The 22,550-nt window shown below is 41.6% G+C and overlaps 1 protein-coding gene across 7 annotated transcripts in view; it reads left to right on the top strand.

Moving 5' to 3' along the window:
• Positions 1 to 22,550, top strand: part of STARD13 (StAR related lipid transfer domain containing 13) — a 288,035-nt gene that overhangs the window by 197,663 nt on the left and 67,822 nt on the right. The window contains exon 1 of one of the 7 annotated variants that reach the window (XM_040056759.1): positions 18,763 to 18,976. The exons of the other annotated variants lie outside the window; for them this stretch is intronic. The gene's annotated coding sequence lies outside the window, so the exon portion shown is untranslated. Of the gene's footprint in view, positions 1 to 18,762; positions 18,977 to 22,550 lie in introns of those variants that run through there. 7 annotated transcript variants of the gene reach the window in all.

Here is a 22,550-nt window from a genome sequence, read left to right as displayed (position 1 = left end):
TTTGGTTACTCCATGTCACTCTAGTTTCCCACACCAACCCCAGTGAGAAAAGCAGGCAGCTCAATGCTGTTCTGCATTAATTTCATTTATTTAATTTTTTCATGTCTCTGAAATAGGATTTGCTTCTAACTTGGAGTATTCCTTAGAGCTCAGTGAGAGCTGGGAAATATTTTCCTAATACTGAGAAATTACAGATTTTTTTTGGATAGAGGTCCTGTGGAATATCATGGCATATGCGTGTCTGGTTTGAGAACAATTAAAATGTTTGAATTTACATTTACATGCATGAAAATCACCTTTGGACTGAGATTAAGCCCAGAAAGCATCAGCCCCAAAGGCACAACCTTGACAGAACTTCTAGGAAATGTAAATGAAGGTTAAGAAGTGAATTTGTTGTCGAGCAATTATCTTCAAAGCAACTAACACTAAACTAATTTTCTGCAGAAAGTGATGAAGCTCTCTTGCATGGGAGAAGCAGGCTGCAAAATCCTCTGCTAACTGCAGTTGTGTGATAAGCTCAGTCTTCAGCAATGGAAAAATGGGCTGAGAATAGGCAGGACAAGAGTGAGGGACGCTGGCTGGAGACTCGGGTTTGTAGAAATCTTGCAGCCAAAACTCCTGAGTGAAGCAACGCCTGGTAGGAAGGGCTGGGGGTGGTTTTTTGCCTTTGCAGTGTGAGGATCTTCTCTGACGCCTTTTCCCCTCCCAGGATGATTTAATTCAGGTTTGAGCAAGTCATGTCAGTGCCCAAACTCATGTTCAGACTCATGTCCAAATCATTCTCAACCACTCGGATGAGCCGTTTGTGTTTAAAATGACAGGCTGGGAGTTCTGCCTTGTAGTACGTTATTAGAAAGGAAGGGAGTGTCCCCTACTTTCAAGAAGAGAGAGCCTCCCTTCATGTTTTACTCGTCACTGAAGATTTATTGCATCCAGAGAAATGCTTTTTATTCTTAGGCCTCAACTTTGGAAAACTACAATGGTACATTTTCAAAGCCAATTTAGTTCTTGTGGTGTACCGTTTAATAGAACCATTCTGTTAGGGACATCTCTCTAAAAGAAGTAGTAATAATTTGAAAAACTTGGAAATCTTGCTTAAGTTTGATTCCTTTTTTATAATAAGAAAGTGCTAAACGTATATAAAAAGGCAGAAATCCCAAATGTAATGGTTATATATCATTTGAATGACAATAGTATGAGTTAAATGTATGCATGCTTTTTAAAGATAATAGAATTGTGCTTCTTGCAAATTAGGTAATAGAAATGTGATTAAGGAGCTACTGCAGTTTTAAAAAGCCTACTTGTTACAATAAGAAAGAGAAAACAAAATTTTGTGCTTGGTTTCATTTTAATGGACTAATCAGCAATTAGAATGTTGAAAACAAGTTGGTACCCGGCTCTGTACCTATCCTGGAAGTACAGTTGAGCACTCAGAGCACAACAGGCTCATTTTTATCACTAGAGGAAGAAAATTGTAGCCATAAACTGTTCTTAACTGGAGGCAAAATCACGATTTGTTGCTGGATCTGTCTCTGGTCCTGGTCTCAGTGCTGCCCCCTTTCCCAGGCATCTGGCACTCAGTGATTTGTAAGTTTCAATTAAGTCACTATAAAAAATGAGTAGCTTGAGGGCACTGGTTTATTACTGGTATCCAACTCTGTTTTCATTTACTAAATGACATTCTGAAAGCTTCTATTCTGAATATAATCACCGTAGGGTATGCACTGAGCACAGCCCTGGATGATTCAATTATTTCTGAATGCTCTTCTCTCCCCAGAACATAGGGCTTCGCACATTAGCAGCATGTTTAGTGTTTCATAGTTGCTCTCTTTCCACTCATCAGAGTTTTCCCAGGAACAGGCTGGAAGTATACAACTTGCTGCTGCTTCTTGAAAACATGTAATCATTGTGTCTCTCCTCAAAGTAGCTGACTTCCCCAGATGAATGTGTTAAAGTTGACAGAAATATGTATTCTTTTGTTTCTTTACAACTATTTTCCTCTTACTGTTTATGAAACCTTTGCATACTTCTCACAAAGTTTAAATACGGAAATTTATAGGACATGCTTTGTCCACACGAACTGTCAGACAAAATAGTTTCCACAAAATTTTCTGGGGAGCTGTTGTAGTGAATCATAATCATTATCAGCATGTGCTGTTTCCAAAACTGTCTCATATTCTGCAGGACAAAAGCAGTCCAGGCCAAGAGGTGAACCATGAACCTTAGAACTACAGCAAGTCTGCAACTGACAGATCAGAGCTGTCAAAAAAATTGCAGAGCTGTGACAATAAGTTATATAGATAAGGAAAAAATGCTGAAAAGAAGGAACATGTCAAAGCCCAAATATCTTTTCTGAAGAGACATCAGAAGTGAATGTGTCAACAAGTGCTAAACTTCAATATTTTTGATTTTGTACAATTTTTTAAATTTCAGTTAAGGCAGTTTCTGAATAACAGGACAACAGCCACTGGCTGAACTGCCGTGTATTCGAGGGTTTCCTCAGTCATCAGTGAAAATCAGAAATGTGCATATTAGCTAAATCCCTTATCAGTAGTTATCCAATGTAATTTTGTGCACTCCTCTCTCCTCACCCCCCAGCTGCTGTGGTTCCATTGCCAGTACTATGCTGGCATATCCCATATCTCTGAATGGGCATTTCTCCCTCCTCTCTAATCTAGGTACACATGCTCAAAGTCTGAAGTCTTTTTGCTCTCTGCTCTGCTACTCAAGGCTTCAGCCACCTCAGCTGCTCCAGCTCAGTCCCAACACACGCACCAGAGTACTGCTGGGCACACTGGTATTCCAGTCTCTCAGACTTAAACTCTCTCAGGCCTTTTGTGGCTGGGAGATGTGAAAGGCTTGAAACTCTGTGTAAGAGATTGCCAGATTTGACAGTATTCTGGTGAACCAGAGTGTCTTTCAGTATCTCAGCAGGTGAACTGCTGAGGAAGCCGGAGCTGCCAAAGTCCCTTGAGCTGGTACAGGACCAAGTTTCCAGATTCCCAGTGCCCTATTCAGGATCCTGGAAATCATGGCAAAGGCTTTCATATGTGCAGCTCAGGGCACTTCTGTTCATATGAGGGTCTTTCGAGTTCACGGACTCAAGATAAGTGACCTCAAAATACCTCAGAACTGCCGGGCTTGGAGCTCATGACAGGTGCTGGCTGCTCCTGCTGGAGCTGTTGTCATTGACCTGGGTCTTGATTTTATATCAAGGATTGTGTCATTGCATCCTTGTCCTTCAGTTAGAAAATCTAGAGGCATTCGCACAGGCCAGAGCCAAGCGATCTTTTTCTGAGAGTTGAATATGTCTGAGAGTTTCTGAGGTATTTCTGAGAGTTGTATATGTTAGAATTTCATTTTGGAAGAAAATTTAGAAAGATCACTTTTGATCCTACAGAAAAGGCAACTGAATTTCTGTGTCACTTGCATGTGGCAAGTAGTGCAGACACATAACTTTCCCAGCTGCTCAACAAGGCCAGAGCAAATGGAAGAACAGGAGAAATCAGTACCTGAGAGCCACAGGACCAACAAAAGGTTACAGAAAGTGGAAGTAAAGATGGCCTTACTGAAGACAAGAAAATCTAATTTTTTCTATTTTCTTACTTGAAAATAGATTTTTATTTATAAAAGAACATGAATGAGATACTAATTCCAAATGGATGAATGTTTGCATCCACTCAAGCTTGGCAAGCAAAACTGTATTACAGCTTAACTTCTATTGCTTCTATAGTGCATGTGCGAAAAAACTGGAATACAAGAGGAAGTCAAGGCATAAAATATCAATTGAGGCTTTGTGAAGGCATTGTTAAAATCTTACCATCTGTGAAGGGGTGAGGTTTAATATTTCTTCCATCTGCAATTCAATGAACTTGTACCAGTGCAAATCTGATTAAATCAAAGGGGTAGTCACTTCCAATTATTTTTATTAATGACCATGGATATAATCACTGTAAACACAGAGTTTATAGAAATAGAAAGGTTTGACCTCGTAAAGCTTAAACCCATTAGTTCATTTAGCCTGGCCTCCTGTCTATCTAAAGTGATGAAAACAGAATTTGGTTGTTTGGCTTCAATATCTTTCCCAGAAACTCACCCTGTATTGACTAGGAGACATAAATTTAACAACAGCAAAGATATATATATATATAATGTATGAAATCATATGCTTAATTTCTAATTTGAATTTGTCTATCCTCATATTTCAGACATTCTTCTTGTGGTTTTCTTTCTGGAATGAAGAGATTTTTCCCTGTCAGATATCACTGCATCCTCATAGAACTATTTATCAAGTTTGGGTTTTTAGATAGGCAAAATTACTGTTCCTTGCTGTGCTATTACTTTATCCAATACATAAGCAATTCCTATAGCTGTTTTTTGAAGCCTCTCAATTTTTAAAAAAGGATATCAAATCTATCCCCAACATCCTTGCCTGTTTATCATTTCCCTGACATATCCTTAGGGATGAAATTGCTCAGCATTTTTTCCACAGCATTACACAGCTATTTCTTCACCCAGACCGTTTTGGAATCAATTACTTCATGATCACATCACCTTTTCAAAGGATGCAGTCACTCGCCTGAAGAAGGAATGAGTTTTACCTCCTAAGGGCAGGGGCTCTTTGGCTGGATGAAGGGCAGGCAAGTGCAGGAAAGTTACTGGTTATGGGGAAGAAAATTAATTCTAAGGAAAGCCTTAAAATCCCTTTCCAGCTGTCCTGGGGCAGTATTTTGGATTTTGAGGTTGGCAGCTCATCAGTGTTGAAATGGAGGAACAGGAAGCACCAGAGCTTTTGAGTGGGAAGTGAGTATCATGCACCTCCTATTTGTCAGGGTGGTATCCTGTGGGGTTTTTTGCTCACAGTATGCATACACAGTGATACTGCCCTGATGGTGTTTCTATCATATTTTTAGTGTGTGTCTAGTACTGAAAAAAAAAAGGTATATTTTAGGTAGAAAATCTCTTTCACATACATTCCAATCAGAGTCAGCCTCTTGAAAATCCATTTAAAGAGCAAATCATGGGCCTCTGAAAAGAGAGGCAGGAAAATCTTAAAAGCACGAAATTCAGTGATTTGGAATAAAGGAAGCTTAAAACAGACAACATCTGTTGTTTTCAATCCCATGGGATTTTCTGCATTTTTTTTTCCCCCCAAATCCCAGCCCTTAATGACAAGCAATGTCAGATTTAGAAAGGAAAAAAAATATTTATAGAAAATTAGAAATGTGTCTGGAAATCTGAAATCCCTGAGTATGTAAGCCAGTGTCTGCTCCAGATCTGTCTTTGCTAATGGAGAGAGGTCCAAGTATTGTGTCATCACAGCAGTTTACAAGGAGCTACCATATATTTAATCAGTCTACAATGGGATAAATATTTGTTGGAGAAAAAAGAATTCAATTTAATTTTTAATGGCCAAAGTCAGACGTAGAATTGGACCCAGAGGCTAAGTGGAATTGCTGTGGCATATACAATAGCATAGGCTGCTTAAAATAGTTCTGGGATCACACAATTTCAAGGAAATGCAAAATGTTTCAAAGAATAACCAGGGTTATTAAGACATTGCTAGAAATAACTTTTTATAGTCAACAGGTTTTTAATACTATATTTCAGCTTACTAAATAGATGCATATGTAAACCACCTTCTGTCAAAATAGCTTCCGATACAAACTTTGTTTTCCTCAAGTTTTGGAAAACTTTAAAGCAGTTCTGAGATATTGAATCAACATACCAATGTCTTAACAATGTAATAGCTGGCACTGCAAAACTCTTCAAGTATCCTGTGCTTTCTACTTTTTGTGTTAGAAAAGGAAGTGTAAAGGGAAGGAATCTGAAAGTAGCTACAACACTTCACACTTTCTGTTGCTGCAGGTATGGAAGTAGCCTTTTGGTAGTATAAGCTCATCACATGCATTGACATATTTTTGTACATTGTGCCATGAAGCCAGGCAAGGAAATTGCTGAATTATATCAAAGTCTCTCTTAACTAACTGATCTGCTATGCAGATTTCTGGCTTAAGAGAAGAATTAAGTGATTGTGTGAAATAAACCTGAACCTTTTGCCACAAGTACATCTCTGAAAATTTAAATTCTATCCTTCTTGTGAGTAAAAGTTCATACACCCTTAAGTCTGTGAGGGAAACCAAGGGAAAAAAAGTCTTTGGATGTTTTGTTAGCAGTTTTCTTGACTGGAGGGATCTGTCTCTAAGTTATCGCTATTCCTTGCTCAGCAAGTTGCACTGATCGTGAGTGCCACCAAGCCAACATCCCTCCCTCCTCTGAAAATCCAATTACCATTCTTTTTTAAGTCACATACCTTGCCTACACCCCTAGTTGCTGTTGCAGCCTTTTGGCTGGTGTCTGGAGTGCGGTCCAACTGCGCTTACCTTCTTGTGCAAGGCTTTGGCAAATCTGAAGTGCCGACTCTCCCTGCCGGCTGCCTTGACATCCACACAGCGCTGGAGCTCTTGTAAACACCTGTAAACTGCAGGTCATGTTAACCTTAGGGAGCCTTCACTGTTTGCTGTCCAGAGGTACACAGCTCAGCTGCTGAAGTTCTGTGTCCCAGGGAAAAAGATTTTGAAGGATGGCCTTCTCAGAGCTGGTGGAGCCATTGCATTTCACTCCCTGGACGTGTGCAGGAAGAACCATGCAACAGAGCTCTTTGCTTATAGCTTCCCTCTTCTCCCCAGTAATTACAGTCTTGTTTGCCAAGCCAAATGAAGAGCTGGCAGGGGGAAATGCACGTGGTGCTAAGTAAGCCCTTCCCTTTGCACATATGTACTGTTACATGCCTATAGCAATAATAATTCTAATTTGTCCATGAGCTGCACTGAGGAGTGCTTTCAAGATACACATCTCTCTTAAGCTCCTTCACAGAGCCTTTACAATCAGCCTGTGTATGGAAAGAATTCAACAGCTCTGGAGTGCATCACAGATACATTTGTTAAAGCAGTGTGTGTATGGTGTTTTTTTGTTAGAGGACTGTAAATTAATGAAAAACTTAAGTCATGTAACTCCAGCTTTGATTTCCATTCTTATTAATGCTGCTACCACATCTCTGATACAGCTGAGTTGCAGTGGTACAAGGGAGGATTAGCTTGATTCCTAGCTTAATTAATGATGCTGATACTGTTATTTTATTAAGGTTCTTGTTATTTTTGCTTATCTTGAACAGCTCTGAGAGGTTTTTTATGCAAGTAAAAAGAAGGGGCATGAACTCTGTGGTAAATCCACTGACTCCGTTTAATATTGACAGCTTTATCTGGACTTAAGCTACTGTATATAGGATATATAGGATCCAAATCTGAGCTGACTTCTGACTGTGAGCACGTAGGATTTTGATTTTTTTTTTTTTTTTAATTTGGTAGTGTTTCAATGTTTGCAGTAGTCTTGTAAGTCTAGATGGTTTAAGGTTCATTCACTGTGTGAGCTGGCCATCTGCTCTCAGTAATTGCAAATTCACTTCCAGTATTAATGAACTGTTCCTGTGTTCTTGCATTTCTCTGAAATGCCTCCGGCAACTGTTCTTTCCTCACATGGAAAAGTCACAGCAGCTGTGGGATTCACGAGGACCTCAGTGCTTGTCTCTTGCTACACTTCTGGCAGCAAATTGCAAAGTGCAAATAACTTCTCTAACTGCCTAATAACTGCAAACCCATTAATTGTAAATTCTGTGACAACAGAAAAAAGGACAAAAAACAAAAAACAAACCACTTGCTTTAAAAGAGCCCTAATGGGATTAGAGACTGCATGAACACCTGGGGTTGCTCTCGGGGCCGCTTGACTGGAACATTAGAGATAAGGACCCAGCTTTTCCTTGAGCATTGGCCAGAGGGACTGCAAGCTGCCCAGTGGAGCTGGGGCTGGAAGTGTGAGGTGGGGATGAGCTTCTACATCTCCAGGCACCCCACTCCCTCATAGTCACCTTCATGAAGTGGAAAAACACTTGTGCCGCTTCCCCGCTTTTCTTTTGCTAACAAACCACCAGACTTCTGTTTCTAAAAAAAAAAAAAAAAAATTGTCTTCATGAATGCTGCCAGATCTGTCTTAAATTTATTTACCCTCCTTTGATAAAGGACCAGTCCCAGCAAGAGCCCCAGACAGTGTTTTGCACACTGCTCCCAGCACAATGGTTTGGCGTGCCAGTGTGCTGCACCCTCCACAAACTGTGTGTTGGTCTCCTCCTGCTCTGGAGCTGCTGTCACAGCATGAGCTCTGCTGTGGCATCCCTGCATGCTGCATCGGGACAAGCCAAGTGCCACAGCCCAAGGATCCCCGTCACACCGTGCTGGGGGGTGTCAGCCTCAGCCCAGCAGCGCAATGGGCATCAACCCAAACAGCCTCCTGCACTGAGGTACTTACCAACAGCTACCACTAAATATCCTTATGAAATGCAAAAGCCAACATCCTCTTCCTCCACACTGAACTGCTTGAGTTGTACACTTGAATACAAACTACCTGATCACTAGTTTCCTGTAAAATGGAAAGGATGCAGGAAATGGAAAATCCAAGGATGCAGTGGCACTCACATTTTGCATCATGCCTTAATGCTTTTGAGATGTCTGACCACGAACCAGTAGGTTCTTAGACCCACACTCCCTTGTCTTAAAAGAATGCCTCACCACAAGGTTGCCAAGTACTTGAGAGCAATACAAGACACATAAATATATGTTTTTACTAAGGTCATTGGTTTTTATTGGGCTGCCTGAAATTTCATTTCAGGAATTGTGTGACTTTTATGCTGTTTAATGATCTGTGGCACTACTGTGGAACATGACAGAGGTTGCAGAAGACACAAAAGTATTTAACTAATCCACATGGCAGAATGTAAAGGAACTTAAAATAGTACATAATTAAGCTAGGTGTATGCACAGCACAATGCCCCATGAAATTCAACATTGCAAAAAGCAGGACAATCAATAGCTGTGAAGAATGATCTGATCTACATCGACCCTTTGTAGTTTTCTAGATAAGCTTTCACAAGCTTACAAGAAGACATTTAGATGTGATTTCCAGCCTTAGGCTCTGTAGGGGCCATGTTCCTGTGCCTCCTGTGCAAGTCCAGGTTTGATGTACTCCCTTAGAGCACAGCTCTGGGCAGGTCTCCTCTCATAATTTTCGTCTGTTTCCCTTTCACAGAGAGGTGAGATATAATCTCTGAATAACCAGCAAAGCCCCGTTTGGAGTTAAACTGGAGAAACTGAATATTGCTTCTTTTTGTTACACTAACCCTGTGTGTTTCTCGGTGTACTGAGAAACACCCTCGGATTTCTTCCCCACAAACCAGCCTCCACGGTGTTTTTCTGTGCACATGTGTTTGTTGCTGCAGTTCTCCGGCTAACGCTGCTCATTAAATCCCCCTCATGCTTGGCATCCTTTCTGTTGACTGCTGCAGCTTGCCAGGCTCCAATGAGTGACGTTCAAAAAGCACAATTAATTTTAAACGTGACCCATTAAATTTGGCTCCTCGTTGTTTACTCTGGGCATGTCACAGAGGAGTAGCTTCCCACCAGCCAGCTGTAGCTTCTCATTTTTCTGATCATCCTCCTCATCCATCTCCTGCCCGGGTTTCCAGATGTTGGCGAGCAGAGCTGGCTACCACAGCAGGTCCCGCTGCCCCCACTGGCCTGCCAGGACTGGGGTGCCTCGCTGCACTGAGGATGCGTTAAGATTTTAATGTCAGAAGAAAATGTGTCTCTTTTTTTGGTGCTTCCCGTTCCTCATCTCCTCGTCGCGGGATTGTGACGGCCGGGGCCGGGGCAGGCGTGAGGGCTTCACGGCCTCTAGCGGGCAGCGGCCAGAGCTGCACGCTTCCCAGCCCCTGCCCCTGGAAAAGTGTGCTTTGGGTGAGCGGGGATATGTTTGCGCTGGTTTCCTATGGAAACAAGGCTTGTGCAAACATTCCCTCTGTACGCGCTGTCTCCACGCCCTCGGCGGCTCCGGAGCCTGATTTCGGGTTGATAGGACGGAGGCGAGGGGGTTTCACAAGCAGCGCCGCCACGTTTGTGTCAATAGGTGTGCCTGTGTCAAGGGGGAACATTAACGTGTGTTCTAACAGCGAGATCATTATCGTACAACTTCACGCAGTGCGAGACATCAAAAACAAAGGCATCGGAGAGGGTTTGGGTGTGTGGGAAAAGCTGCTTTGAAATCCCTTGTGCGTCACATTTGTTCATGTGCCCACAGAAATCCTGACCCTTAATTTTGTTTGATAATTCGGTTATTGGAGACTTTAAAAACCTGTCTTTTCCATGACACTGTCAGATAGTCCTGCTGGGAAGGGAGAGGGGAGACTCCAGGTTGCTGGGACTACACAGACCATCGGAGCACACTGCCTGCTTTGTTGCTTATAAACCTGACCTGGTGCTTGAAAGACCCAAATCTTGTATTTTCTTTCTGGTTTTAGCTTTCCTATTTAGACTGGTTTATAACAGCAGTCATTAAATATAGCAAATAAAAATGAAGCTCAGAGATGGAGTCTTCATCAGAGTTCAGAGAAGCAGTTTCTGTATGTCAGTAGGAACAAAGGAATTAATTTAGACCACTTAAAACTTTCCTGCAAAGTGGCTGCACACGTGTTACCCTTTCTTTTCTTTGTTTATTTTTGGCCGTATTGAAGATGGGAGCCTGCTGGACTGCAGGCTCACTTTGGGTTAATCCAACAAGCAGTCCTTCAAGTGAACAAATGGAAATGTGATGTCTCCTTGATCAGGTACTGGTTCATGCAACATTTTTGTTTGAAAACCTCTTGCTCAAGTCACAGGCTGAATGCCTTGGTTTACTTAGAGCATCCAAAAATATTTTTTTAATACAGTGAAATGGATTTAGATTGAAGCTGTAGGAAGTTGATCTGTAAGTGTTCCTGAAGTGGTTAGGATGGGATTTTCATTTTAGAAGCACTTATTTCTCATGTGTTGCAAACACTTGAAATGACAGAATTACTGGTAATGGCTTTTCTAAGTTCATACCACAAATGCCAAGCCTGCATTTCAGCAAAGACTGAAAATTACTCGCATGGAACCATTCTGCTTTGTCCTTGGATACAGAGTATCTCACAGAGGTTTTTTTTTACCCTCTCATTTTTCCTAGAAGTGATTTTTGAAAACAAAACCACAGGATGGCCTTTTAGTGCTAGGAAGTCTTTGTTGCTTTTGCCAAGAGAGTTAGAGGAGGACAAGACCAAGTGTGCCATCATTCACCAAGTGTGGTATGCAGAAATAGGTCTAATTGGGACCATCTTAGGAGGTGGTAGAGTATTGTAAGTTAAATCAATTATTGCTGTCTCCAATTCTTCTGAAAAATCTTTCCTTTCTGTTCCCTAGTACTAATGCTCTTCATTTCTAAAACCCAGTAGTGGCCTCTGCCTTGGCTGCACTGGTTGAAAATGATAGTCTCACATGTCTGGGTACCTTCCCAGCACTGACATACATAATCAAGATCCTTATATCAAATCTCACTTTGCAGGAAATTACTTTGGGAGAATCCATCATCTTCTTTGCCCAAAGCTGCAAAATGTACTGCCAGATTTTGTTTTTCTTTCATTTTCCCCCCCTCTGTATATCATGCTAAAAGATCTGAAGGATGATGGTAATTGAAATATGATTAGTAATGTTTTTTGTGCATGTGTGTGTTGAAAGAAAATTAATTTGTCAATAGCACAACTGACCAAAGAACCAAATGTTAGATTTTTTGGATATCTGAAAGGTCAGGAAGACAAGGTTTCATACTTCAATCATGCTGAATTTTGTTCAAAAAGAACCTTTGCATGTTTAAAAAATAAATTATATATTGTGAAATTGTCACCAGACAGACTCGCTTTCTTTTCAGTCAGTGTGAGGATGAGAGAATCACACACGGAGGGGCCATTGCTAACATGGAGAATTCATGCCCATTCCCCTAAGTGCTTGTTCAAAATAAACCTCTGATGTCGTGATTACAGCCTGTTAAGCGACAGAGTTCCTTAGATGAGTTGTCTGCATGTAAGCATTTTTTTCTGCTGATGTTTGAGGCAGGGCTGTGCAGAAAAAAATTGTCTTTTCTACTTGGTTAGGGACAATTTTCTCCTGTGATAAGAAGTAGTGTTCCTAATTTTAATAAATCCCACCTTAAAATCTCTGTGAAATGCATGTTACTCTGTGAGAGGTGTGAGTGGAGCTGGTTTTGTCTCGGGGTCTTACATATATGGATGTGTTATGAAAACTTCATGTTTTCAGTGGAAGTGAAGGCGGAGGTGCTGGGACACTTGTTTTCTCCCAAGCTCCAGTCTGCAGTAGTAAAGGTAGTAAAAAACTTGTACCAGGAGAGCTGCTTTGTGGAGAACTCTGCTTGTCTGTTTTCCTAAATATAGCTATGAATTTTTGCATGTAAATATAAGAGCTGAGTTGTATAGGGTATTTAAGGTCTCAAATCCTTCACTCAACAAATACACTTTCTATGGAGGAGCTTTCAGATGCTGGGAATGTTCTGGCCATAATTTTAAAATGTCTGCATTTAAATGCTGTTATTTATTTCTGATCTGAAAATGTATTTTGGTTAGGCCTTAAGAAAAATACTATCAGTAGCACATCAGCTTTGAGATTCCATATATCCTGTGGAATTACCTTGATATATTTGACACAGTCTCAGATTCTCCTTGCTCATAAAGAGATGTTTGGGAAGATAGCCGTCTAGTCAGATAAATTACCTGGAATAGTCACAGACCTGGCATTGAAATATGATGGTGATAAATCTATACTTAGCACTATGACACAATGCCTTAACTACAGCTGCTGTGAGACACAAGAAATTTCACCTTGGGCAGTGACCATACCTGTTACAGAAACTTCATCAGTCCCACTAGAGCAGAATTTGGAAGGAGGCCCTTGAAGTCTTAGGCAGTACAGGATGTGTTCTCGGCCCTTTACTGCTTCCCAAGCCAGTGGTGCTCTAGCACTTGGCTGGGTATTTGTGGAACACTCTGTTTCCATATGTATTAGTGCTCCAAACCATTAAGTGTTCCACAGCTCTTTTACAAGAGGAGTAATTACATCCTGTTGGCAGAAATTACTCCTGCTGTTTAATTTGGAAACCATGCACTTTGCTTCCAGCCTTGTGTTGTTACACAGCAAAGAGTGGCTGCATTTTCCGCAAAGGGTGGTGGCACTTCTCTCTGACGTGCAGGGGGGTGATAGCGATGGTGGTGCTGTCCCTCAGGATGACATTTCAGGTTTTTCTGTGAACAAGTTAATTTTGAATGGTGTAGGCATATAGCTTCAGAAATCCAACTTTTATTCACAGCAACAAAAATATCTTTTCTAGCTCTCATTTCCCTGCACAAGGGATGCTGGGCCAACCCCTGGGTGCATTGGGTCTTGAGGCAAATGCTGATGCTGAACTTTTCTCTCTTGCTCTGTCCTTTTAAAGCCTTTTATGTACAGAAGGAAACTAGCACTGCAGATGATTATTGTCTACTAATGGTGTTTTTAATTACTGATTTTCAGGACACCCAATTAACATTCTGCTGAAAACAAGAATTTTTTTCCTCCCTTGAAGCAAGCCAGTGATTCATATTTTAATACAAACTTCTTAAAGTTTTGACTCATGCAGCAATTCCAAGAATTTTTATTTCTGGACTCTTTGAAGCATTTTAGCATACTAATGAAATACTGTGCCTCTGTCACCCACAAAGTGAAGCTCATGTTAAACAGGGCTTGCTGTCATCGAAGCATGGCAAGTGCCATTTTCAGGGCCTTTGAGATGCCCTGTCACACAGCGTGCCCTTAGTACAGCCACACTGTCCCAGGCCCAGCCTGCACGAGCACAGAGGCCATTGCGGGGAGATGCCGTTGAATCGAGCGCCGCACTGCGGGTCCTTGGGAAGGGAAAAATACTGGGAAACAGGGCTTGCTGAGGAGTGCTTGGATCAGGATGGAATTTATCAGCTGATCAGTTCGATCAAACCAAGGGGGATTGTGTTGGGCCGGGCTCTGGGAGCCCCTGCTTTGCCCACAGACAAGCGGAAGATCGTCAGCCCTTTGGTCGCGTGATGAGTAAAGCAGAGAGGCACTGCTTGGCTTTCACAAGTGAGACTCAAGCTGTAGAGTCCAGAGCTGAAAAACATTTATGTTGGCTATTAAAGGGAACACATGTGACGCAGAGATATGCCATGTTAGCTCCAGAGATTTTCCAGCAGAAGAAAGACTAAATGAGGACCGATTATAAGAGAGGTTTTCCTGAAAAGTAAGTTAGATAATGTATATTTTGATTATTTGAAGAATGTGTTTGATATTAAAATGCAGAAGTGTATGGCTTTCTTATCAGGTGGAGATAGCACAACTGTCCTACTTTATGTAACAAATACTAAATGAATGGCAAATTCATTTGATCTCTTTGGGAAATGGCAGTCAGAAGTAAGACCATCTACTGCATGAAAGCTGCCCAGGAGAAAATCCCCCACTCAACATGTTATTATTATAGTTTTCTGTTCTAGATATAATGTTTTCAATTTGCTTTTTTATTTTGATTTTGCCTCAAAATATCCATTTTGATGGAGAATTTCAAATAGTAATAACCCAGAATTATTTTTCCTTTCCCCCTTGTGTTCTTGCTGAAAGTGATGCAGCACTTTATGTTTCCTTATCTCTAACTTATCAAATTCCATCATCTTTAGGAGAAAATATGAGTGTGTTTCTAGGGGAAACCTGAAAACAGGGTTCATCCATTCCCGGTAGCACAAATTAAAACCTTTGGCTCGAGTTCTCCAGAATCTGCCAGGATTAGCAGAGGATATGCAGTAAGAAAGTGGGAAGAAAGGAAGGGGTCATGCAGTGGGGTACTGGCTCCGTGTGCCCTTCCTCTGCAGGCAGTTCAGTTTAAAGTTGTACCGTGGTTATCAGTGGTGTGGTAGCGTGATTAGGGAACAGCAGCAGGAAATGCTGGCAGAATCTGGGAGGCTGGCAGTTGGGAGCAACAGTGGAGATCAAAGGCTTGAGTGCGTTTGCAGACTGGAGAATAATTGCAAGTCACTCCCAAAATGTGGGCTGGCAGTGCAGCCTGGCCATCGGCTCTGTCTGGCAGTGTATTCCCATGGGAGAGGTGAGTACATGGCACAGGGGGGCACATCTGTAATGCTGCATTCAGTTCTCATTCCCTGTGATCCAGCCCCCATTCAGCTTGCATCAGGGGATTTGGAAAAGCTGTTAGAGAGGAAATGGCTTTATTTTTTCCTTTTATCAAAGGAAACTGAAACAGGGCTGTGCTGTAGTCTCCAGGATCCAAAGATCTCCTGGCTGGGCTTGTTGCCTTCATCTGGATGTTTAAAACTAACAAGGTGAACTTGAGCTGGAGGACCTAATTGTAACTCAGCTATGGAGAAGTTTCAGCTGAAAATGGATGTTCAGACTGTCAGAGAAGGAAGGCTGCAGAACATTGGTGCAGAGGATCTGTAGGCAGTCACAAGTGCTTGTCTTCATAGACAGGCATCTTCACCGTGCTCACTTTTCCATCAGTGTCCTCATACCTGTTGTTTCTTCTCAAAGAACTCAAGGCTTTCCCACATCTGTCTAGTGTCTCATGCATTTTGTCATAGCAAAGCAAAATCTGACAGAAGAAAAAATGTGTTGTTGAGTACCTTAGAGTTTTAAGGTTCAAAAGGCAAGGTTTTTAATAATTCTGTTTACCACATTATAGGCAAATACTCTACAGTCAGAGTGCTTTTAAACTGTTAAAAGTTTTCCCCGGACAGCCTCATTGTAGAAGGCTTGGCATACTAAATATATACAATTTCTTAAAGGAGTTTAGGGCCAAGCTGGCACAGCTATCCTGGTTGCATGAAGTCTGAGCTCTTCTAGTTACAAGTCACTGGGCGGAAATGGCAAGTCATTTATTCCTTCTCCTTCCCCTTCCCAAGTGCAGTTATGGGGAGCTGAAACAATTTGTGATCTTGGTGTGCCAGCAGTGTCCTGGCAAATCTCACAACCATCTCCAGGTGAGGGGGAAGTGAGGGCTGCACAACAATGATAGGTGTAACTATCTTGTTGTTCTTCATCCCTGGGAAACCATCCAAAAAAGTACTACCAAAAAAGGGAGAGTGAGGGATCCCACAGCCAGGGAACACAGACGGACTCATGTTCACGCTGCTTAGGAAGAAGTTGGTAGAAGGGGTCCAAAACAGGGACCAACAATGCAGGGGATTGTTACCTGGGACCTGGGCTCATTCCATGGCCTTGGGTTCAGCAGTACTGGGCTGCTGTAGGGCTGTGTTCACAATTAGCAAGTAGTGTGGCCCAATAAAACATTTGCAGAGAGAAAAAGTCCTGATAAATCACTATCTATGCTACCACATTTTGCTGCCTTGTTGGGGATTTGCTCTAGTTTGAGCCTGTGAACTGAATACTCACTAGTGGTAGCAGCAGATCTTCCCTTCCATCCCCAAACTCAGTGCACTTTCTGGAACTAAAGCACATGGAGGATGATGTAGAATAGATATATTTATTTCCACCTGCAGCAAAAATTTTTTCTTGTTATCCGGGTGATGGTCAGCAATCTCAGGGCAGAGAAAGAGCAAATCTTGCCCTCTGTACCATAAACATTACTCCAGACATTAAACAAAATGCTCTGTAAAAGTTCTTGGAAGATCTCCATCCATATAGGGTTGAGTATTTAATCTCTTTGGAAACCTTTTCTAGGGATTCAAAATTCTATTATTATTCAAGTGGATATGTACTACTGATGGGTCTCATTTATGGATTTTCACATCCACTTTAAAGGTCAAACAAGTAATTTTAATCAGTTATGTGGCATTTTTTGACAGCTGTTAAGTACTGAATGTACCACAGCACCTGGAAAGCTGATTTGCTATATTTACCATTACATATTTGGATTGGATGCAGGGGTAGTTCTCTACCCATGCTCATTTCACTCTCCATCATCAAATTACTGGCACTGATGAACCAGTGCATCCACAGGAGAGCACTGTCGTTGCAGCACTTCAGATCTGAGATACAGTTTGGACAGGGGCCCAGGACCTAAGTCTTACGACTGCTGGTTAAGAGAGTAGTAGCTGCATCAGAGTGGTGTTGCCCTTGGCTCAGAGCATTCCTGGCTGCTTAATCCATACTGCTTCCTCCTAGCCTGCCAGGCTAATATCCATTTGGAAATCAGTCTGGTGTGGTTGTTCTGGAATTCTTGTGCGCAGGTCACTCATGCCATGATGGTGGAGACCACAAGGTGACAACTGACTATCCTCACTTATTGTCTGCAGAACTGAAAGCAAAGGATGTGAGAGTATTTTCAACAACATCAATCATGGACTGGGAGCAAGGTTTCAGCTTGGGTGCTGTGGCATCAGCTTCTCTCAGGTTCTAAAGGGCTGGCTGCTGTACTTATGGGAGCAGCAGTACCTGTGGGGATGTGCAGAAAGGCTGACCAGCCCCAGAATGAAACAGAGGAAATACCTCAGCTTAGGGAAAAGAGACAGTCAAATTTGATCTGACAGAAGCCCACAAAACATCTATCATGTGGAAAAACTGAACTGTGGAGAATTGTGGGGTATGTAATGAAGTGGTTCGAGAGTCAGAATAAATAGACAAAAGTGCTTTTTTTGGTGTTTTTCCACTGCATTTTTGGAACACGGTATGGTAGGGTGGACGAGACTCAAAAAGGGATGAGATATACTCATAGAAGACTAGTGATGCAATAGTCCAGCTCCAGCAGCTGTCAGGAGAAGCCCACGGGTCCAAGCTTGCTGGGAGTTGAGAGGCACACTTGGGGAAGAGCCGCTGTTGGCACATGCTGCTTTGCAAACTTCCCTGATCGGAAACCCGAGGAGTTCATCAGGACTACAGCAGCAGCTCAGCTGCTCTTCAGTGTGGGCAGCAGACAGGGGAACTCTTGGGCCACCAGGACACAGGCAGCTGTTAGTAAGAAAGGAGGAGATGGTTTTAGACCTGGCAACATTTTAGCTGGGATGCAGCTCTCGCCATCGAAAAACCCTAGAGAAAACTCCAGGATTTCGCAGCCCATTCAGACTGCATCCAGATCTGCCCAGTCATTTTTCATTTCCACAGCACAGTTTCTTAAGATCTAGAGGATTAGAACAATTAACAGTTTACAGAAGCTCTGCTCTGTTTTGCTGTTTTCATGGGAACAAAGTTCATAGTGCTGGCTTTATGGTACCACCTTGCTTTTATACTCCACGCTTTGTTGAACATGGTAATGAGCTCAGCGCTGTGTAGTGCACTTAGTGCTGTGCAGAAAATAAAAGTATTTCCTGCCCACGCTTCAGAAGAGCTGCTGTGATGGTAAAGTCTCTTTCAAGCTTAGCTAGCCTAAACAGTGTGTACACTGGGCTAGTCTGTCAGAAAGCTCTGTGTTGCAAATGTAAATTTATCGTTGTAAGAATGACAAGCTCCTGTTCAAAGCACAGCACTATATAAAGCAGCTCACCAAGGCAGTAGGTTTTACCATATTTCCCCCCTGGAACAGAGAGGAGTTTTGTATTACATTAATCAGCATCTAAGCCCTGAAGGTCACAATTATCTGGCCACTATTTTTCAGTATTAGTGATTTTAGTACATGATTAACTTTCATGTGTGCATCATTAAGGTGAGGAATTGTTTTTGAAGTTTCAAATAGAGCAGCAGGTCTTAGCTGTAGTATTTGCCATACTTGCTCAGCCGCTCTTAAAAGGGATGATTTATAGAAAATCCAGCTGTGAGTTTTCGTTTCTTCAAGAGCAGGAGGCGGGACTAGAAACCAACCTAAAACCAAGCAGAGCATTGATCAGAGTAGAAATGATGTAGAGCACAGCTCCGCAGACAACAGCTAAGCATCGTGGAAGTATTAGCTGGCAGCGATAAGGAGGCGGAAGCAGAGCTCGGTGACAGAGGAGCCATCTGTCAGGAGCTGGGAATCCGATTTCAAGGGAACAGAAAATGAAGTAAAGAAGAAAGTGATTTTGGTACAGAGGTACAGTGGAGCCCAAGGATATCTGTGGACAGTAAGTTTCTATACTGGAAGAGGGATGTTTAATACGGCAGCTAATACTGTCTGAAAGGGCTTTTTAGCTTTGAAAACAGGCATAAGTAGCTCCTGTATTAAACAGCTTTTACTTAAAGTTTTTATTTATTTGTAAGATGCAAATAAGCTTATCTGTTTGAGGTGGCTTGTTTAAAAACTTGTAAACAAACTTTAAAACTGCTGGTGTCCCTTACTTCAGAGGGTGGGGGTTTTTGTTTAATAAGGTCACCTTCTGTCGAGGATAAGATTTGTTTGCAACCTTTCAGAAAAATATCTTAGAAGAAAAGGCTGTTTTGGCCCCAGCTGCGAGGTGAAAAAGGGTAGGCAAGAATATTTTTTCTGGAAAGGGGAAAGCAGTTCCCACCCAAATAGATCTAAACTAACTGGAACTACAGTGTATAAACACCCCGGGGGTAAATCCTACCCTCAGTTACACTGATGTAAGTCAGGTTTTAGTCTACTGTAGTTAATAAAATTACTCCTGATTTAATTAAGGATTGAATTTGGTTGCACATTTCTTAATAATGAAAAAGCCCCATGGTTCTTTCCAAAGTGCATTTTATGTTAACAGATTATTAAGGACTTGCTTGAAAATATGTTAAAATTAATTGAAAACTCACACTGTAATGCATCTTTTGTCATATACTTGTATCCTTCTTTGAAATTAGCACAAAACCCAACATGAGATATTGTAAGCAATCCTATTATTTCTTGTTAGCAGGTTCTCAGATAAAGTATGCATTGCTTATAATTTCATGCTCATTTCACTTCAGTGGCATGTATATGGAGTGATATACTTTAATCCTAAAAAGGTTTGTGGAGCTCCAGCTGGGAGCGATAAGGTGATACTATCTGTAGCAGAAAAGTGTCAAAGTTCTGTACAAGACCCCAGACTGTCTGACTAGGGGTGAAACTGTTCTATTACGAATTCTACGGAAAAATTACTCCTGTTGCTGTGGTTTTAGTGTACAAGTTAGAAGCAGAAGCATTGGCTGCTGACTGAGAAAAAAAAAAAAAAAAACAAAAACCAAAAAGTAAAACCCACTCACTATTATGGCCCAATATGGATGACAAAACACTGTAGCATGTGTGGGAAAATGGCTGCAGTCCAATGTCTGGAACCATTTATCTTCTGGTAGAGTCTGGAAGATGACTGTTTTATGTATTTTACAGAAATCCCTGCTGATTGATTTCATTTACTTAGGAGGAGGGGTCACAGTGACTGATGGCAGGGACAACTAGGGCAAAAAGTGAATTCTTTGCATTATCCTGACATCCTGTTCTGCTTGGGGTTATTGGCACCTTTTGAAACACCATGCTGGACATGTCTTGTTGCTGTATTTGCTACTGCACACAGCCAGAGGTTTGCTGCTTTTTTCTGGGTCTCAGCAATCTGAGAGTTGCAAGTTGTGCTTCCACTAGTGCTGGGCACATTTTGGAAATTATGGTTTGCAGAAGTTTGATGGGGAAAGGACAGAAATGGGTACAGGTCTCTGCAACCTGCCAAGTGGTGATGGTAGGTGCTGTTACTGAAGAGGGAAAAAAGACTTTGTGAAAGGTCTGGGAGGAAAGTCTGTTTTCAGTGTGTGAAGCTTGCAGAAATAGCTTGTCCCTCTTTAGCACACGAGATTTGTAGGCTAGGGTGATGATACTGGGTTTTTTCTGACTTTTGTTGCTAAAATAGCCACCATTCCTGTCTTTTTTTTTTTATTTATATGGAATAAAGAGCTCACCAAGCACATTAGAAAGAGCAGGGATATGCTGTGCACCATTGTTATTCGTTTATCTCTCTGTTATTTTTATGTGTGCTCTGACGGCCTGTCTGTCAAGGTGTTTGCCTTCAAATCAATTCAGCTCACATCACAGTATGACAGGCACTTGTTATATACCAGGCATGTCTACAGGCATTTGCTTTCATGTTGCAGGGAATGAGTGCCAAGATTTTCATATGATGAAACAAAAGGGTGGGGGATATGTTTTCTAGTCAGTAAGTACACTGCTACTGTGTTAACAAAAATGGAAAGGAAAATGGACTATTCAATTGACAACACTACTTCATTTGGCACCCTTTATGCTCTTCACAGAGTCCTCTACTAATGATTGTGATGTCAAGTCCAATGCAAGATCCCATAACAAACCTGGGGAAAGGGAAAATTATCATGTGTCCCCCATCACATCCAGTTTCCCAGACATAACCACTTAGCATAGTCAAGACATTTTTCATTGACAGAGAGAGACAGAAAGAAAGAAAAAGAGTGAACAAGCAAAAAATTTGTGTAATGTACCATAACTGCTGAGGAAGCTTCCTATATTTACCAAGTATTTTTATCAGAGCAGTAGGAGCAGTAAAGCAGTGTGCTTGAACAGTACCCCAAGAATAAACTCAGCGTCACCTCTCTTCTGGACAGCATCCTGCCATGCACTATCATTCAGCCCACTCAGGTTCTTTGATCTCAGTGTTCCTCATGCCATCTTGATGTGCACTCATTTTCTGTCTGTGTTTTGAGGATCTTTTTATGGCTATCAGACATTTTGTTTTTCTCATGTAAAAACCTCTGATTTGGATTTGTAAGTTTACAGGAATTTATATTATTTGTAACCTTTTCTATGTTCTTAATTTCCTTCACCTCCTTTTCAGACACTGCATGTGTTGGTGATCCTCCCACAGAACGGTTCTTTGTTGGCACCCTCACAGACACATAGCTACTTATGCTCTTCATTAATTTAAATTGAGCCTTTGCTGCTTTTTGGTATATCTAATTCAAGAGGACAGTGGATAGTGCCATAGGTTCCAGGGTAAGGTACCAATTACCTTCCTTGGGTATGCCACTGAGCTGCTTGATGATCCAGAACAAATTTAGTGCCCCAGTTACCTGTTTTAGATCTTTGTCTTTATCACAGGGTCCTTGATATGATCTCTCTTCCTTGAGAGAGAGTGTTGGTAAATAGATCTACTGTAAGTTCAATGTCTCCCTTTAATCTTGAATTTGGGCAGGAGGGGGAAGGAGTAGTCTAAGCTGTTGCAAATTTGTTTTTCCATGCAATGAGATTGCATTCTTCTAGTAATTTGGAGCATGTTTGAGGACTTTTAGCCCCTGATCCTTCCTCTTCTGTGAGGATTGGTAGGGTGGTGTGGTCAGACTCCAGCCATTGAGTCTGCTGCCCATGCGGTCCCTACATTTTTATTAGTCAACTCCTAAGTCTCTTCATTACATGGAATCATTTTTCACGTGGCCACCACAAAATGCCTTCCTGAGTGTGCAAGTTCTTACAAATAAAGTATCTCAGACCACATTTTAGACACGTTCGATATTATCCCATTTGTAAACAAATTTTGTCCTTTCATACTTTGTAATATAGCACGTGACAAGCATGGGGTGGGTAGTAGAGCTAAAGCTGCCTCTTGTTTTCTTATAGAAAAATAAAAATAGAAAACTAGATTAAAAAAAAAAAAAAACCACAAACACACACACACACACACACACACACACACACAAAAAAAAAAAAAAAAAAAAAAAAAGAGCTCTGTAGGCTGTGGAACATTATGAAACCAC

The sequence above is a fragment of the Hirundo rustica genome, chromosome 2, assembly GCF_015227805.2.
Source record: "Hirundo rustica isolate bHirRus1 chromosome 2, bHirRus1.pri.v3, whole genome shotgun sequence".
NCBI classification, from domain to species: domain Eukaryota; kingdom Metazoa; phylum Chordata; class Aves; order Passeriformes; family Hirundinidae; genus Hirundo; species Hirundo rustica.
Note: the sequence above shows the minus strand (reverse complement) of the source record. Positions and strands in the feature narration are given on the sequence as shown.